The 15,642-nt window shown below is 45.6% G+C and overlaps 1 protein-coding gene across 1 annotated transcript in view; it reads left to right on the plus strand.

Annotated features, from left to right (window-relative positions):
• The first annotated feature begins 6,601 nt into the window (after window positions 1-6,601).
• The window catches only part of LOC126521223 (MFS-type transporter SLC18B1-like), a 126,148-nt gene continuing 117,107 nt past the window's right edge, over window positions 6,602-15,642 (plus strand). Inside the window, exon 1 of the mRNA XM_055065827.1 lies at window positions 6,602-6,718. The gene's annotated coding sequence lies outside the window, so the exon portion shown is untranslated. The remainder of the gene's footprint in view (window positions 6,719-15,642) is intronic.

Raw genomic sequence — 15,642 nt, forward strand, 5'->3', positions numbered from 1 at the left:
GGCGCGGCCGCTTCTTGGTGACTTGAGTTGTCTTTTACCACCTTCTTCGGGACGAGTCTTTCGTTCTTCATCCTAGGACAGTCTTTAGCCGTCGCTTCATGAGCGCCGAAGCAGTTGGAACACTTGACAGTCGCCGTCTTGCAAGTATCATGCTGGTGTGAGCCGCCACATCGAGGACAGGATATTTCGTTTCTGCAAACAGCACTGACATGGCCAATCCTGTTGCATTTGTAGCATTGAACAGGCTTGGGAACATACAGACGGACAGCATACCGCACATAGCCCACCTTGACGTGGGAAGGGATCGAGTCGGCTTCAAAAACTACTTTAACACACCGTGATCGACCGAAACGACGAATGTCGACTATCCTAGCCATAGAATTGATGAGTGTCCGCAGGTCGCTGTCCGTTATTTCAGGATCTACATCTGTAATAACTCCAGCGGAAGTCCGTTTTCCATGCGAGAGATAGGGGCGGACCGGCATACCGCCTAACACTCTAATTTCTTTCAGTTTGTCCACGGACGCCCGAGATTTCACACCTATCGTCAGGACATTCTTCCATGCATTGATTCTGACCTCTTGGACTTGTCCAGGAATCACCTGGTCGAAAAATTGGGTCAGCCGCTGTCTGTTAATGGTATTCAAGTTAGCCGTCTCCGATGTGGCTACAAAAGCCACAGAGAACCCGTCAGGTGCGTCAACATTCTCTGTAGGCAATTCCCTCGCGACTGATGTCCGGCGCAACGCGCTAGGTTTGTCAACAGTCTTTGTAGTCGACTCACCAGCTGTTGATGTCCGGCGCAACTTCCTTTTCGGGAGGCACAACTTCCTTTTCGGGCGGCGCGATTAAACAGGCGTGAAGCTGCTACTGTCGGAATCCATTTCAGTCACCGCAGAGTCATCTGCCGAATCTGGAAGCTCCACGTCGGTGACGGCCGCAGCAAAGAAGGCATCAACCGGCGGAGCAGCAGTTCGGTTGGCTGCGTCGATGGGAAGCTGCACGGGACGTGTGCCCGCCATCCCGAAGGATGACGCGATCACTGTGTACACACAATATTAAAAAGCTACAGAAAAGTGGAACAGCCGAAAACACAGACGTTCTTTATCGCCACTTCTGCTTCTGATTTGTACCTCTAAGAATATTCCATCTTTTTAACATTGATTAGCAACGTGACTTGCAGGGAACAGCCCTACTGTGTGTTATCTGCACTGTGTAGTCTACTTTATTCTTCGAAATTTGTCATCTTGCTATTTCTTTCCTCTTTCCTCCCCTGCCCCTTCTTCCCATCTTCGATTTCTATGTTTCTACCTCCTCCTTTCTGAAGAGTAGGCAGGTGTTGGGCCCCTTGAGGTGGCAGTTGCCAGCCTGCTCTTTGCTTTCCCTTTCATGTCAAATGTATATATGTTTTCACAAATAATAATAGTAATGTCTGATTTTAGCCGCTACAACATATTGTACAGCGCTATCATTATTTACTACATATGAATTTGCACGAAAATCTGCGTGTCATACTTGTGTGTGCTGTTACATCTAGATATAGTTGTCAGGGTTCCGAATTTTCGGAATAAGTCACGATTTCTTCTTTTGAACGCTAAAAAATGCTCGCACAAATACCTTTGCGCGTGGCAAAGTTTATACACATTTAGAACGACCACGACAGGCTCATGTTGACGCTGATACTTGGAAGAATGGTGGTATAATGGAACCAAAGCTCACCGTGGCCGATATGGTGTGACGTCGCGCTATGCTCAACCTAGGAAGCGGGTGCAGAAATCACGACCTCCCGCACCCGAAGTGGGCGGTAAAACTCTAGCATACGCGTGCGGTATCATCAGAGTCGATTACACTAATCTTGGCAGCTTACGAAAAGAAGACATTACACCAACGTTGTATGCGATTTCGTGCAATGTTACGTTTCAGCAACACAGCCGGAGCACAGCTTCAATGAAGAACACAGAGACTTCACAGTGAGCCGCAGTTAGATACCTTCCCTTTACTCACTTTCACAAAAATGTCAAGAGTTATCATTTTAATGTGTCACTCTCGTCCTCCTCATAAAAAATCAAGTTTATCTTTCCCTCCCTCATATCCTACTTTACTGAAGCCTGGTTTCGGTCGCCATTCTTAGACATTTATCAAAGATAGCTCTCGGAGCAAAGTGTTATCGTCTGTTGAGCGTTGAGCAGGCACTGTTTTCTGTCACAGTGCCCCACGCTGTGCATGAATGTTCTTTGAGCGCGTTCTTTGAGGATTGATACTTCTCGACACATTTTGGGAGAGAACTGCGCTTTAACTTTGCTTTGTGCATTTGCCTTCTGTCTCGTGTGTGCTTAAGCCATCTCGGCGTCCAAATAAAGCTGATGACGATGGAAAGAAACATAGTATGAAAAAAAGAAAAAAAAAAGCATTATTGCGGGCGTAAGCGTCCTTTCTCCCGCCTTCATGGCGGGAGAAAGGAGACAGCGGGCCCCGAGAGTGTGAGTTGCTGGATGGTGATGGTGAAATGGTTTAGTGAGGAGGGTGCCTACGGCAGCGTAGCGCCGCGTAAGGGTTTTAGCAAGCGGGAACCAAGTGGAAACGGAATGCGCTGGCGAATTTTGATGGGCACGTGCGTGCGGTGCGCCGTGCTTGCACGAGGGCGATTTTACGTTTCTTCTGCAGGGTTCGCTGTGTGTGAACCAGAAAAGAAAAGCGAGGAAAATGGCGTTATACTGTGACGTATGTGGGGAAAACAACGCGAAAGTTCGTTTTTATTCTTTAATTCTTGTTTGCTTGCATTCTCTGCACTTAGATGAAATAAATATTGAGATAAATTGAAAAAATATAAACGCTGCTATTGCTGCTTCGAAACACGCCCTTCTAAGTTTCCTTGATACGCAAAGCCCATTAAAATGGCTTTTTCTTGATGATCTTCGTCAGCTTCCACCATAGTTAATATGCACATGTATGTGCATCACCTCATGATAATAGACCGCCCACGATAACTTTGTTTTCTGTGCGGCCGTGGGAGTAAGCTTATGTGTGTGCCTTCACGCGGCTTATGGGTCCTTTCTGTTGACTTTCTTTTGTCTTCTTTTACTTTTATTTCGCTTCTGGTTTTGGCTTGGCTCACTTTCGGGTGCTTATGTCAGGATAACAGTGGTGACATTCATGTTGAACAGAAAAATTGATTCATTAGCGAAATGTTTCACATATTAAACTGATTCATGGTGCTTTAATACGAAAGGATAAGTTTGGATATCGGTGCGTTTGACTTGTATAATGGAAGTCTGGGATTTGCTTCTTAACAGTCGGGTTAAATTAACGCCGCTTCTCAGTTTTCATTCTTTAAAAGACAGCACAGACTTCAAGTCAAGTATAGTGCATAATCTTTATAGCACTTCAAAGAGACAATTATTGTGGCACCAAAGTGCCACACATTGGCACCTGCGCATGGGCAAACTGAGTATTATAGCAAGAGAGAGATAAAACTTTACTGCGTCCTTGATGGGGTCCCAGGGGTGGAAGGACTAACCCCCAGTCCCCCCCCCCCCCCCCCTTCCTAAGAAGGCGGTCACTCCTTTCTTTCTGGCGACGTCTTCGCCCATCTGGAGGGCCCAGAGCTGCTCTTCTGGGTCCAAGCTGGGCAGAAAAGTCTCTCACTGCTCGGCCGCAGTAATGATGCGTGTAGTGTTAGTGCGGTGGGTGTTGGTCGGTGAGGCTTTGGGGCATTGCCAGATAGTGTGGTCGAGGTGAGCGCGTGCTTCGCACGCTTTGCAGAGTGGGGATTACGCATCACGGGGTTTGGGAAAATTCGCGTCTGAAGTTGTCGCCAAATGGTGGATTGATATTTATTTAGTGTTTTGTGTGCTGGGGGTAGCCTAACCACTCTCTGCGACAGAGAAGGAGGATTTATCTGAACGTAACCATAACCTGAACATCACCAGAACAGAGGGCTGGTCAGGACCGGAAGAAGCAGGAGAAGGATGATGCGCCTGGTGTGCGAGAGCTCGGGCGGCATCGTGGGCGGCTTCGTTTCTAGCCAGACCCGAGTGACCAGTGGCCCAGATGATCTGGACGCGGCGTTGCCTTGAGGGAGGAGTGCCGGAGAGTATATTCTGCGCTTGGGGCGCTATCAGTCCTCTTGTATAGCTGCAAATGGGCGTTTTAGAATTGCTGATGATGCAGTGTGCATTACTAGAGGAGTAGGCCAAAGCGATGACCGTTTCTTCTCCTCCTTCTGGTTGAGGGGTGAGTATTGATGCGGTCGCGGAGAGGCGGTACTGCGACCCCGCGATGACGACGACCGCGATGGCGTTTTAGTGGGGTATTCCGCTTTGTCCACGTAGGCTACGTCAGCGGCTTGGTAGTAGCGCTTTTGTAGTCGTTTAAATCTGTCTGCACGTCGCTCCTGATTGTGTTCAGGGTGCATATTGCGAGGTATGGGCGGGATAACGAGCTGAGCGCGAAAGTTCGGAGGGACGGGTAGTTTTGGTCTGAATCGGGTGGTGTAGGTTATGGCTAGGGTACCTAGACTGTGCCTGCCCGTGGTAGAATTGGCAAGTCGTTTGTATTGGCTAATGCGCCGTGCTTCAATAAGCTCGTCTGTGGTGTTGTGAATGCCGAGGGCGTCCAGTTTCTCGTTAGAGGTAGAGATGGGAAGATGTAGGGCTTGTTTACAGGCCCTCTTGATCATGGTATTGAGTCTGAGCTTGAGTCTGAGGCTGAAGTACGAAGCGACATAGGTGGCCCTGCTCAGGGCGTAGGCGGTTACCAAGCGTATCAGGTTGTTTTCTTTCATGCGGTGATGTTAATTTGCGATGCGTGCAATGAGGCGAGTGGATGGCGTACATGAATATGTAAATGTTTGAGTATCACCGTGTTTATGCCGTTTTGATGGATACAGAAGCCAAAAATACGGATGCTAGGTACAGTAGTTATGCGTTGCTGATGCACGTTGAGTTGTATCTCGGAGGGGGGGGGGAGGGGCTGAGGGTGTGGACGTCAACCTCCTCAATTAAACTTGTATAGAACGATCTCCAATTTCTGTGGGGAGCACTCCGCGTGGTTTTACATATGCCACAACCTCGTTGACGGCTTGCTGCAGCGTGTCTGGGATGACCCCGTCGCTGCCTGCGGTGACCCACAGGGTGATGTCGTCTGCTTAAAGGCTATGCTTGCGGTTGGGAATGCTAGCTAATGAAGGTGGTAGTCCGAGCAAGGCCACGTTATATAAACACAAAAGGGGACAGAACTGATCCTTGCGGCGTGCCTTTGCTGCTGAAGTGAATAATTGGCGACTGCAACTCTCCCATGGTGATGGTGGCCGTGCGACCTGTAACGAAATTCTTGACCTAGTTATATGTTCGGTGTCCAACCTGGAGTTGTGCCAGTTGGGTCAGTATGGCCTCATGCGGGGCGTTATCGAAGGCCTTGGTTGGGTCAAGCCCCAAAGTGGCTGTGATGTCCAGCCTGGAGCTTTTAATGCTTTCGATAATTTCGTTTTGAGCTGAATTATGATATATTGAACAGAAAGTTTAGCGCGGAAGCCAATCATGGTATTGGGGAAGACATCGTTGTCTTTCACGTTTGTGTGTAGCAAGAATAATTATTCACTTTTCATTATGCGTGTACAGTGGAAAACAGGAAGCTGGAAATCCTCTTAAATATTCTTCGTTGGTTCAGAGCATGAAAGGTTTGTTTACCTATTGCGAATTGATCACATTTCAGTTGATTACTATTCTGTGGTTGCGTCATTTGCCCGAATTTTCTAATTTAATTTAATAGTTTGCACCATTTCTGCCAGAAGACTCCGAGCTGCATTAGCCTATAGAAGTGAGCATTAACTGTTACGTATAAAAAATTAAATAGTGGGGTTTTACATACCAGTAGCCCGATATGATCATGAGGTACGCTGTAGTGGGTGACTCCGGATTAATTGCGACCACCCGAAGTTTCTTAACGTGCACACAATGCCCACGGGCGTTTTTGCATTTCGCCTCTATGGGAATGGAGCCGCTGTGACCGGCATCTGATTTCATGACCTTGTGCTTATTAGCGCAACGCCACAGCGAGTAAGCAACCACGGCGGGTTAGGTGTAGAGACCCTGGTAGATGAGATTGAATTGATGAAAGCGAAATAAAAATAGAGAGAGAGAGAAGAATAAGGCTTTATGAAGAGGTTAGCAAAGCTTTGCTTGCCACTTGAAATGTAATATATAATAAGGAGTAAACGAAGATGCGAGAAGAAAAGCACATGCAAGCAGACACGTGAAATGAAAGCACCCCTTGCCGTGATACGGGGCATGAACCTGAATTCCGGAGACATGTGCGTGGTAAAGTTTAAGGGAAAAGTTTTAAAGTGGGCTATGAACGATGAAGCATTGCTCAAAGGTTGTTTGTAAGCTAGATAGTAAACGTACCGATAGGACACGCAAGAAGCAAAACTAAATCTCCTCCACTCGTCGCGATGTATGGTATATATGGCTACTTGCCATGACTGTACACACGCAGTTATCAACGCTATCTGTCCTCTCAGGCTACAATACGAAACGCGCCTGATACACACCTATGGGCGCGAAATCAAGAAGTGCTCCCTTTTGAAACACGAGCGGTCATAACAACTTTGCGACAAGGCGTCTGTTGAGACGTCACCACATCGTCGGACATCTTAAAATCGCTGCGGACGCTGGAAACACCGGATGTCTAAAAAAGCTTCAACCATTTTCCAGCGAAGGTGAGCTTGTTCGAAAAACGACCTTATTTTAATGCCGAACTTTTTTGGCAACTGATTTTGTTCACCTCATTCACAGCCACGTGCGGCGTACTCGAAAATTGCGAAACATATAGTCACCGCGGTGACGCAAACAGAGCTAGTGCATGCGGACAATCCGCCAAACGAGGAGACACTTGGCCAAAAATTGTAATAATCGCACAAATCCTGGAACACCTTGAATTAGCCACCGGGAAACCGCAGGAGGATCTTGTTACGAGTCACCCTATTGCTAGCCCCCACTCGTATCATGAGTATTCCTCCGTTTAATGTTTTGAAAAGGTAGAAAAGTGCTACTTTTAAAGGTGCTTTTATTTTTGTTTCGGTAACATATTGTCGTTATCATTTGAAAGGAGAGCTTCGTAAGTTATGTACTGTTAGGGTTGGCGTCTGGCACCACGTGCAGAGAATAATTTCAACCGACCAGCTCATCCTGCCTCGTCGAGATGAAGCGTGACTTCCTAATTCACCATGACCGTTTCGAGTGTCTGCCTGTCTGCCGGAAGCCCCGCAGCGTACAGGCCTCTTTTGTGTGTGTATGTGTGTGTGGGTGTGCGAGTTTAGAGAGGCCCTTTCCTCGAATTGGACTTTGAAGACAAGTTCCACGAACCCGCAACGCGCAGAAGAGACGGACAGGCGTCTACAATTCCAGGAGGCATGACGACCTCCTCTCTGCAGCAAGCTCGGTATAACCAGAGGAGGCGGGGCCCTCTTTCTGTGCCGGTCACGTGACGTCAACGGAAGCAAGATCCCGGCGACGATTGTAGAGAGCCTATTTAAGGGGCTCCCAAATGTACTTTTCATCACTTCGTGCTCTTCTCATTTTCTTTCATCTACCTTTGAATAAACCATGCAAGTTTCGCACTAGAAGTCGTCTCCCCCTTGCTTGGTCGCCATGGTCTACCGGATGCCTGCAGCCCGCCGACAACGCCACGCTACCCAATAAGTAACGTCGGCCGAGCTTCGATAGGAAGGCGTCGCTACTTCTCGGCAGCAGTACGATACGCTACCCTGGAGTACGCAACAGTACAACCACTGGCGAACTGTTATTTCAGAAATCTCGCCCTTTTGTGCACAGATTACTCCACATATTGGAGAATTCCCTCCTTCCCCACCATTCTCACATCCTCTGTGGCGGAAGGAAGTTCGCAGAAAGATTAGCATCGCTTATTGCGCGATGTACAGTACAGCTACCTTAAAAAAAAAATAAAGGACTTCTTTTGAGAACTCCCGATTTGTTGCCGGTGTGAGCTTTAAGAGGAAGCTTTAGCTCAGGTTACGGAGTGACTCGGGCACAACTTCGATGCAGCCTTTTCAAATACATGTAAAAGTTAAAAAAGTTTTTTTGAGGCAATCCCTGGGCCGATTTTAATGGAATTTGTTGCACTTAACAGAGGTCGTTAAATTATAGTGACTGTTAAAAGCAAAATTTCGATTTAATGTTTGAATTTTGTTTAAAAAATTTAAGGTATTCGCAAGTTCGGAAGAAATTGTCGCACGAAGTTTATAAATTAATAGCTCTGCATCAAGAACAGATATCGCAGTTCTGTAAACGGCATCCATTAGATCCTTCACAGTGGAGAAATTTGATATGTGAATTTGTATCTTGCGTGAATTTCTTACGTTGTGTACAAGGGTTCCGCAAAAGCTCTATTTCCATATTACTGAATTGTTTTAGATTCATTTGTAGCACATCAATTTTGTTCGCTTTAGATGTAGCATCAGATGCAATTCACAGAATTGTGATATCATTTTTTCTTGCTGAGTTACAGAGCTGTAAACTTGATAGTCTCGATTGCTGAAATTTTTCGATTTTCGCCAATGTTTAGTATAAAATTGAGGACCTAAATGAAGAATTCAAAGCCAATCGTCACTAGATATTAAGTTTTCTTTTAAATGCAACAAACGTTGTCAAATTTGGTGCCGTGGTTGTCGAGAAAAATGGATTCTTCTTTTACATGTATTTAGATAGGAGCTTCTGAGCTAAAGCTTCCTCTTAATTAACAAATATTAACTAGGCAGAATCAACGCTTATTTTGGAATCTATGTAAAGTCTTCGTGAAGCGGTTGATTAAATGTTATAACACTAAAAGCAATTCATGAAATTGTTCGCATTTTCATCTAGTGCAACGCATAATCTTATGCACTGTTTATGTTTGTCCATCGCAAAGGTCAGAACTTTGTGGTTAGGCAATAGTTCAGACAGCCCTGCTATAAACTCTACGGCGTGGACTACACGAACAGCTAGAGGTGCGAATAAGAGAGCTACATTATCAAATAGCACAGAAAGGAAATTACGTCACTTTTCAGTATATTGCGCTGCTGTGACATTATAGGCAACAAACATGCCAATGAAGCTGCTAGACGTGCTCACGAAGATGGCGCCAAGGAACCCACGCCATTGTCAGGAAAGGATGCAACAGCAAATCTTCGCATGCTCGATCTTAGTGTAAAAAAATCAATGTGGAACACGCCAGGTTTCCAGCATTGCCATGTGCAACGTCTGGACCCATCGAACTGGCTCCGCATTCTCAACTGGACTACCTAGAACCGGGACAACTGTTTTCCGCCAGCTGTGGCTTAGTGCATCTTTTACAAATGGTTTACCACGCCACATCCGAATGACTGACAGTGCTGCCTCTGACGGCTGTGGCAGTGAAGAAATAACCGAATATGTTCTCTGTAATTGACTACGCTACAGCACCCAGAGACCGTCGCTAGCGATAACGCTGGTTCTAACATGAACGCTGGTACGCCTCAACGACGGGCTGCTTTCTTATCAGACGACCTTGGAATGCCGGCTTTAACAGTCCTCAGCCGGAAAGAGACTGAAGACCCTATAGTGAAGTTCCTCCGTTCCTGCGACCAAGCTGAATAACACTGACACTCCGCGTTATTCTTTTATGTTTATGCGTATGTGTGTGGTCCCCCCCCCTCTCTCTCTCTCTCTCTCTCTGCGTGTAGATTTACTTTTTATCTTTCTGTCCCCTCTTAATTCTTCCCCAGTGTAGGGTAGCAAACTGGAGGTTTGTCTTCCGGTAACCTAGGCTTTAGAGATACCTATGAGGCAACAACATAATGCCCCCAGCATTACGAGAACCAAAAGACGCCCGCAGCATCCTGTACTCCGTTCCATGCATAGCAGTCAGTGCTGTGGGAGCTACGCAAGAAGTTCTGCCAAGAAAAGTTATTACTCCGCGCGTTTCGTCTGTGCTTCGCACAGCATTCCGTCCGTGCCTCGCTGCGCGCCAATGACGTTCGCTCCTGCGAGCATGCTCGTGAGGCTCCTTGCGACGGATTGCAAATAAAGAACCCGAAAATAAAAATAAAATAAAATAAGGTTATTTAAAACAACGCAATAGCAGCCGTGTACCACCCAATGTGTTTCTTTCTAAGGATTAAAACTTGTTTCATTCAATACCGAGACTATATAAAAAAAACATCTCAGCACAATTGCGGTCAAAAAGCGTCGAACTATATCCAAGTGCGAACGAAGCCACTGCAAGAAGTCTCTCTAGCCTCCACAGCGCTGACCCCTATGGTGTATGCGCCCCAAAGAGCCGTCACACACCAGATGCGTCAAGCAAGGCACCGCAATGTTGGGCCGCGCGTGACACCACTCCACGTGCTGACAGACCGGCGGCTCTTGCTCGAGAACCGGATGACTGGCACGCGACAAGAGGTGACAAAGAAGGGGACGAAGAAGCGAAGCTCGAGTGACATTTTTGTGTTGAGTCTCTTGAGTTGACGGTGCACAGGTTCGCCCAGAATCAATTAGTTTTCTTAGAAACGGCTGTCGTAACTGTTAGTTATATGTTCAGATTTATGCGCAAGTATGCTGCTTTATTATGCGGTAAAGAGGTGGGCCCACTCGCTGTACTTTGCTTAACATTATATTTATAGGCGTTCGGCTTTCTCCACCCTAAATCCTAATTCTATGTCTCTTGCCGTTCAACCATGGCGACAACTACACATTGCCGAAATTGGCATTGCAATAATTAAGCGCCATTTTACCGTTCATTAACCCAATAGGTGCTTTTTTCACATATTTTACCATTAGCATTTCATGTCTTAAAAGCTTCAGCTCATGATTCCAAAATGTAGTCACCGTAAATGTTCCTGTTCGCTCGTGACAATTGAAATGGGGCTATAGAAGAATATCGTTACGTTAGATTACGTACGGTACTGAAGCGAATACCCGGCTTACTAGATCTTAACAGCTTGTCGCAATAATACCGGTGTTTCCCCTTATAAGTCTATGAGGGAAGGTTCGAAACATCAGGGTAACGGAGACGAAACCTTCGTTGCCGAGGGGAACGAGGCCGTTTTCATTTTTGACTGACTCTGTTTGAATACAGTGATGACAGAAGTGAAAATGACTACGTTAGGTAAATACTAGAAAAACGTGTAAGTACTGCACACTTGCCTAATACTAGCCAACAAATGAAGTCCCACAGTACTATGTAGTCCCTCACTGCGGTAAGTTATGTTTTGTGGGCGTTCACATTTGCTTGTAACATTTGCTTGTAACATTTGCTTGTAGGTCACGGAAGCTAAAAGCGCCGGCTACTGACGTCCTGTAGAATGGTGCCTTGAAGTTCCGACTCCTTAACTTAGTTTTTCTGGCAGCTCAATGGTGTGGGCTGTAAAAATCTGTAGTAATATCTTATGCGTACAGCTGCATGCGACAACAGAACAGTGAACCTCGATATATTACGCCACGATATATCATTGTCTTTCAAAGTAATTTTATTAGCCACGTGCTTAGTGGCAGCATCAAGAGGTACTTATTCCCAGATTGTAGTATCCATAAGAGCGGCGCCTGATTGGCAGAAAGTTTGGCTATTGTCTTCACCGATGATTGTGCGCCAGTCAATAAACACGCTTCGAAGGCAAAACACTTGCGAAGGTGGCACCTTGTTTTTGTGACATTGAAATTGTTTATGACTATGTGGCGCTTACAGACAGTTCTACATTTTTCATTCTTTCCTTCACCTACTTTCCCCTTTTCTCTTTCTTTCTTTCGCGCCTTCACTCTCCTTCCCTGGTACAGGGTACACAACCGAAGCTATCCTCCGCTTAACCTACCCGTCTTTCCTTTGCTTTTATCTCTCTCTTGCTTTCCCTTGTTGTTGATGTTGTTCATGAACCAATCTGCAGCTGGAAAAATAGGGCACCGAATTGCCTGCAAGTCCACAAACATTAAAAATAAACCCAAGCGCGACTATGTAATATTAAAGAATAAGCAGATGCGCGAAAGAAATAGAGAAGAAAAAAGAAACCACAAGGAAATCAACCAAAGGAATAAAACATATAGTTAATCAAGCATACCTTATAATTGCAGGTTAAAAGTGGGCTTAATACGCATGCTATACAAGCATTCAGTAAGTGGGCGCGAAATATCTGCCGCACTTGAACATAGAACTTAACACGTAGCGCGCATTATAAGCACATGCCGCTCATATGGATCTTTACTACCTATATTTCGGCCGAAAATACAGCTGTATTGCAGAAGCGAACAACCATGTCGAAGCGACCAATGTCGCAAACAATGCGTGCAAAATGAGCACGACACCATTTTAATGAGGATAAAACCAGTAAACCATTTATCACTTCCTTTGTGGAGTACGTTATCGGACAGGTTGGCGCGCACTGTAAGTGGAGTGTATGGCCGATTGGTGCGTACTTGGAAACTGTTATGTTAGTTTATGTTACGAAATTCCATTTTCGTAACAGAAACTCCATACAAACAATATAGCTTTCCTTGCTCTTTGACGTTTCCAACGGCGTCAAAATCTAAATGCTCCTCATGATGAGAAATTACGGCATTTGAGACAAGAAAACAGGTCTTTTCTACTTCCCTAATCCGGTTGTCCCCTGATCTACTTCTATATATGCCTTTCTCCGCGGCCTTGCGATTGCTGAAGACACGTGACTCGTCAGCACTTTGGGGTTGAGCGGAGTGTTTATGTTGCCTGTGTGTGGCCTGTCTCTATGGGCATGTTAGCAGCGATGAAGAATGTCTCCTTAAATGTGTAGTTTTGTGCCAGCCAGATAAAGGATACGCTTAGCATGAACTACAAATCAATCTCTTTCTGATAGAGCTCAACTACCCGAGGAAAGACGTTTTCACTAAAATTGCCTTACGTAGAAGCAGCTGCAAAACCGATACCATTTATTTCAATGCGACAACTCTGACCGGCTTAAAGGCCAAATGGAACAAAATTTCACTTTCGGCTAAATTGGTTATGAATGAGTAGTGTGTACGAGTAAAGTAATATTGACAAAGCCGCGGAGCGGCCTGTAAATGGCATCTAAGCAGACCAAGCGTGTTCCTGCTGGTCAGCGTCTATGACGTATGTCCCAGCCCGTCGCCTCCAACATTTCTTCTTTCAGTGCTCCGCGGGTAGACGCGTGCGCCGCCTAATCTCGGAGGTCATGACCAGCAGCCGCACATTTTAGGTGCAGCGTCACTTCCTGAGAGAAGCAATGGTGACGTAATCTTTTCAGTTCCAGTGTCAAGACTATTTTTGCGAGCTTTTGATGACGCTGCCACTTGTATTACAAATGTAAGATTTTGCAAGGAGGCTCTTACATATCTACACTATATATTACACAGGCCTCTTTAAGCCATCAAAAATTTCATTGCAGTAGGCTTTTAAAATGAAGCACGGCTAGAACTTCGGCAAATTGTGTATAAACATGTTACACGACGCAGGTAATTACACATCAGTAGATATATTTAAGTGTGTGTGCACATGGCGACATACACACTAATGTCCTCATTTCTTTGTTTTCATTTCTGAATGGGAGATTTCGCCTGCCAGAAACATCAGAACTGACACCTTGGGTTCCCTCTGCGGGCTTAATTTTTGTGTGACGCTCACTGAAACTAAGGGTTTAAGTGGCGGGGTGTAACTGAAGTCTAATAATAAAAGAAAGCACAAGCGCAGTACTATATAGCCAACCATGATTAATCAAATATATCTTCCTTTCCGGCAGTCCTTCTACAGAACAGCTATTTTAATGAATAATTTACTTCGCGCCCTTTCCTCTTTTCTTTCTTCTGTTTTCTTCCCTTTTCCTGGATGTTATTTCAACTTATTGGCTTACAGTAGTTCAAGTCCTCACATGTTCGACAAATAACCATCCGTTGTTTTTTTTAAATATACTTCATTCTTCTTTTCCGAGCAACTTCGCTGAAGTCACCGTTTAGCGAAAGCGATGGGATTACTTTCAATATTACTTGATTGCTGGCGTGTCGCGCCAGCAGTTATCCTCAGTCCATATCGCGAACGGCGGCGATGTCGGCACGTAATATTGATTTCTCGCCAGACACTTTCGTTTAACTTGCTACTGGCCTACATGGCCTACAGACATCGTTTGTATGGCGGGCTCCGTTGTTACAGAATGCTCACAAACGCCCCTCACCGGAAGTGTTCCATGACAGGAAAGAACGCTGAGGCGCCACGCTTTACGAAACCTTTCTTCGAAGTGCTAGCTGCGTAGATTAGAAACACCGCTTCAACGCTTCTTTGTCTCTTGTGTACTTGGTTATGTTGGGTCCATGCATGTGTGTTAAGCGTAGTTTCATATTTGCGTGCAATGAGAAACTACGTGTCGTTCTAGTGAAGTAATTCCCTGTTTACTTCCTCATCAACACTAGGTTCATTGGCAATAAGAAATGCGAGATGAAGTTTATTGAGCACCTCCGACTAACGCGGGTGCAAAACTTTGGAAAATAAGCGAGCCTTGCTCACTTCACCATCCTATATAATTAGCAAAGCATATGCCACATTTATCCCACCCGTCGTGGTGGTATAGTCGACGTGGTGTTGCGCTGCTAAGCCCGAGGGCTCGTAATCAAATTTCGGCCGCGGCGACCATATATTGGTGGGGGCGAAATGCAAGAACGCTGGTCTACTGTGCATTGGGTACAAGTTAAAAAAATCCAAGTGGTCAAAATTAATCCGAATTCCCCCACTACAGAAAGCCTTATAATCATATTGTGATTTCGGTACGTAAAGACACAGAATTTAATTTTTAGCCCTCACCTGAACACGCATGCACGTCGATGTTGCACTCTATTGTATGCCACCGGGGCCACATATTTCCTCAAGCCATTCATCATAATGCCTTATTGTCTCTCCCCCCTAACGGGGACGTACCCAGGATTTTTTTTCGGGGAAAGGAGGGGGGCGAGGGCCCAACCCAAGGCAACATTATTATGCAAATGAGGGGGGGGGGGGTCTGCCTTTACTAATACAAAAGGGAATAATGCCTGCCATTCGATTTAAAGACGCGTAAACCCGCCAAATAGAAATTAAATAAGGTGACCTGACAGGTACGCCTGTGAGATGCACCTTTCCTTTACTTGGCAAAGGAACCACATCAAATGCACTCGCGCAGGAAAGAAGCGCAAGAAGAACACTGCCAAGAACAAGTAAACAAGCGAAAGTGTAAAAGATTTCTAGTAGCGTTTTCTGAATTAGCTCTGGAAGAATTGTAAAGGAATATATATTTGCGGAACAATCACAATTCTTTTGGATCCCTCGTTTACTGCTCTACGAAATGCGAAAACGGACTGGCATTGTTATTTGGGAAGTTGCGTAACGATGTGTAGCAGCCAGTCCCGTACAACCGCGTAGAGCGCAGGACGCTGCGGTTCGAAACGCACTGCGCCAACCGCAGAAGGTTAAAAAACACCCCCATAAGCACAGCAGAGAAGTGGGTAGGTCAGTCGGCTCGACTGACAACTGTAGAAGCGTCATTCAATATACGCAGAATGATTCCCGACTTCCGGCACCATTTTCTCTGCTTCCTTTTTAGGTAAAAAGATGTTGATCCATAAATATTTTTACAAACAACGGTTAAATTTGTTGATTCTC

This window comes from Dermacentor andersoni, chromosome 6 (assembly GCF_023375885.2).
Source record: "Dermacentor andersoni chromosome 6, qqDerAnde1_hic_scaffold, whole genome shotgun sequence".
Taxonomy (NCBI): Eukaryota; Metazoa; Arthropoda; class Arachnida; order Ixodida; family Ixodidae; genus Dermacentor; species Dermacentor andersoni.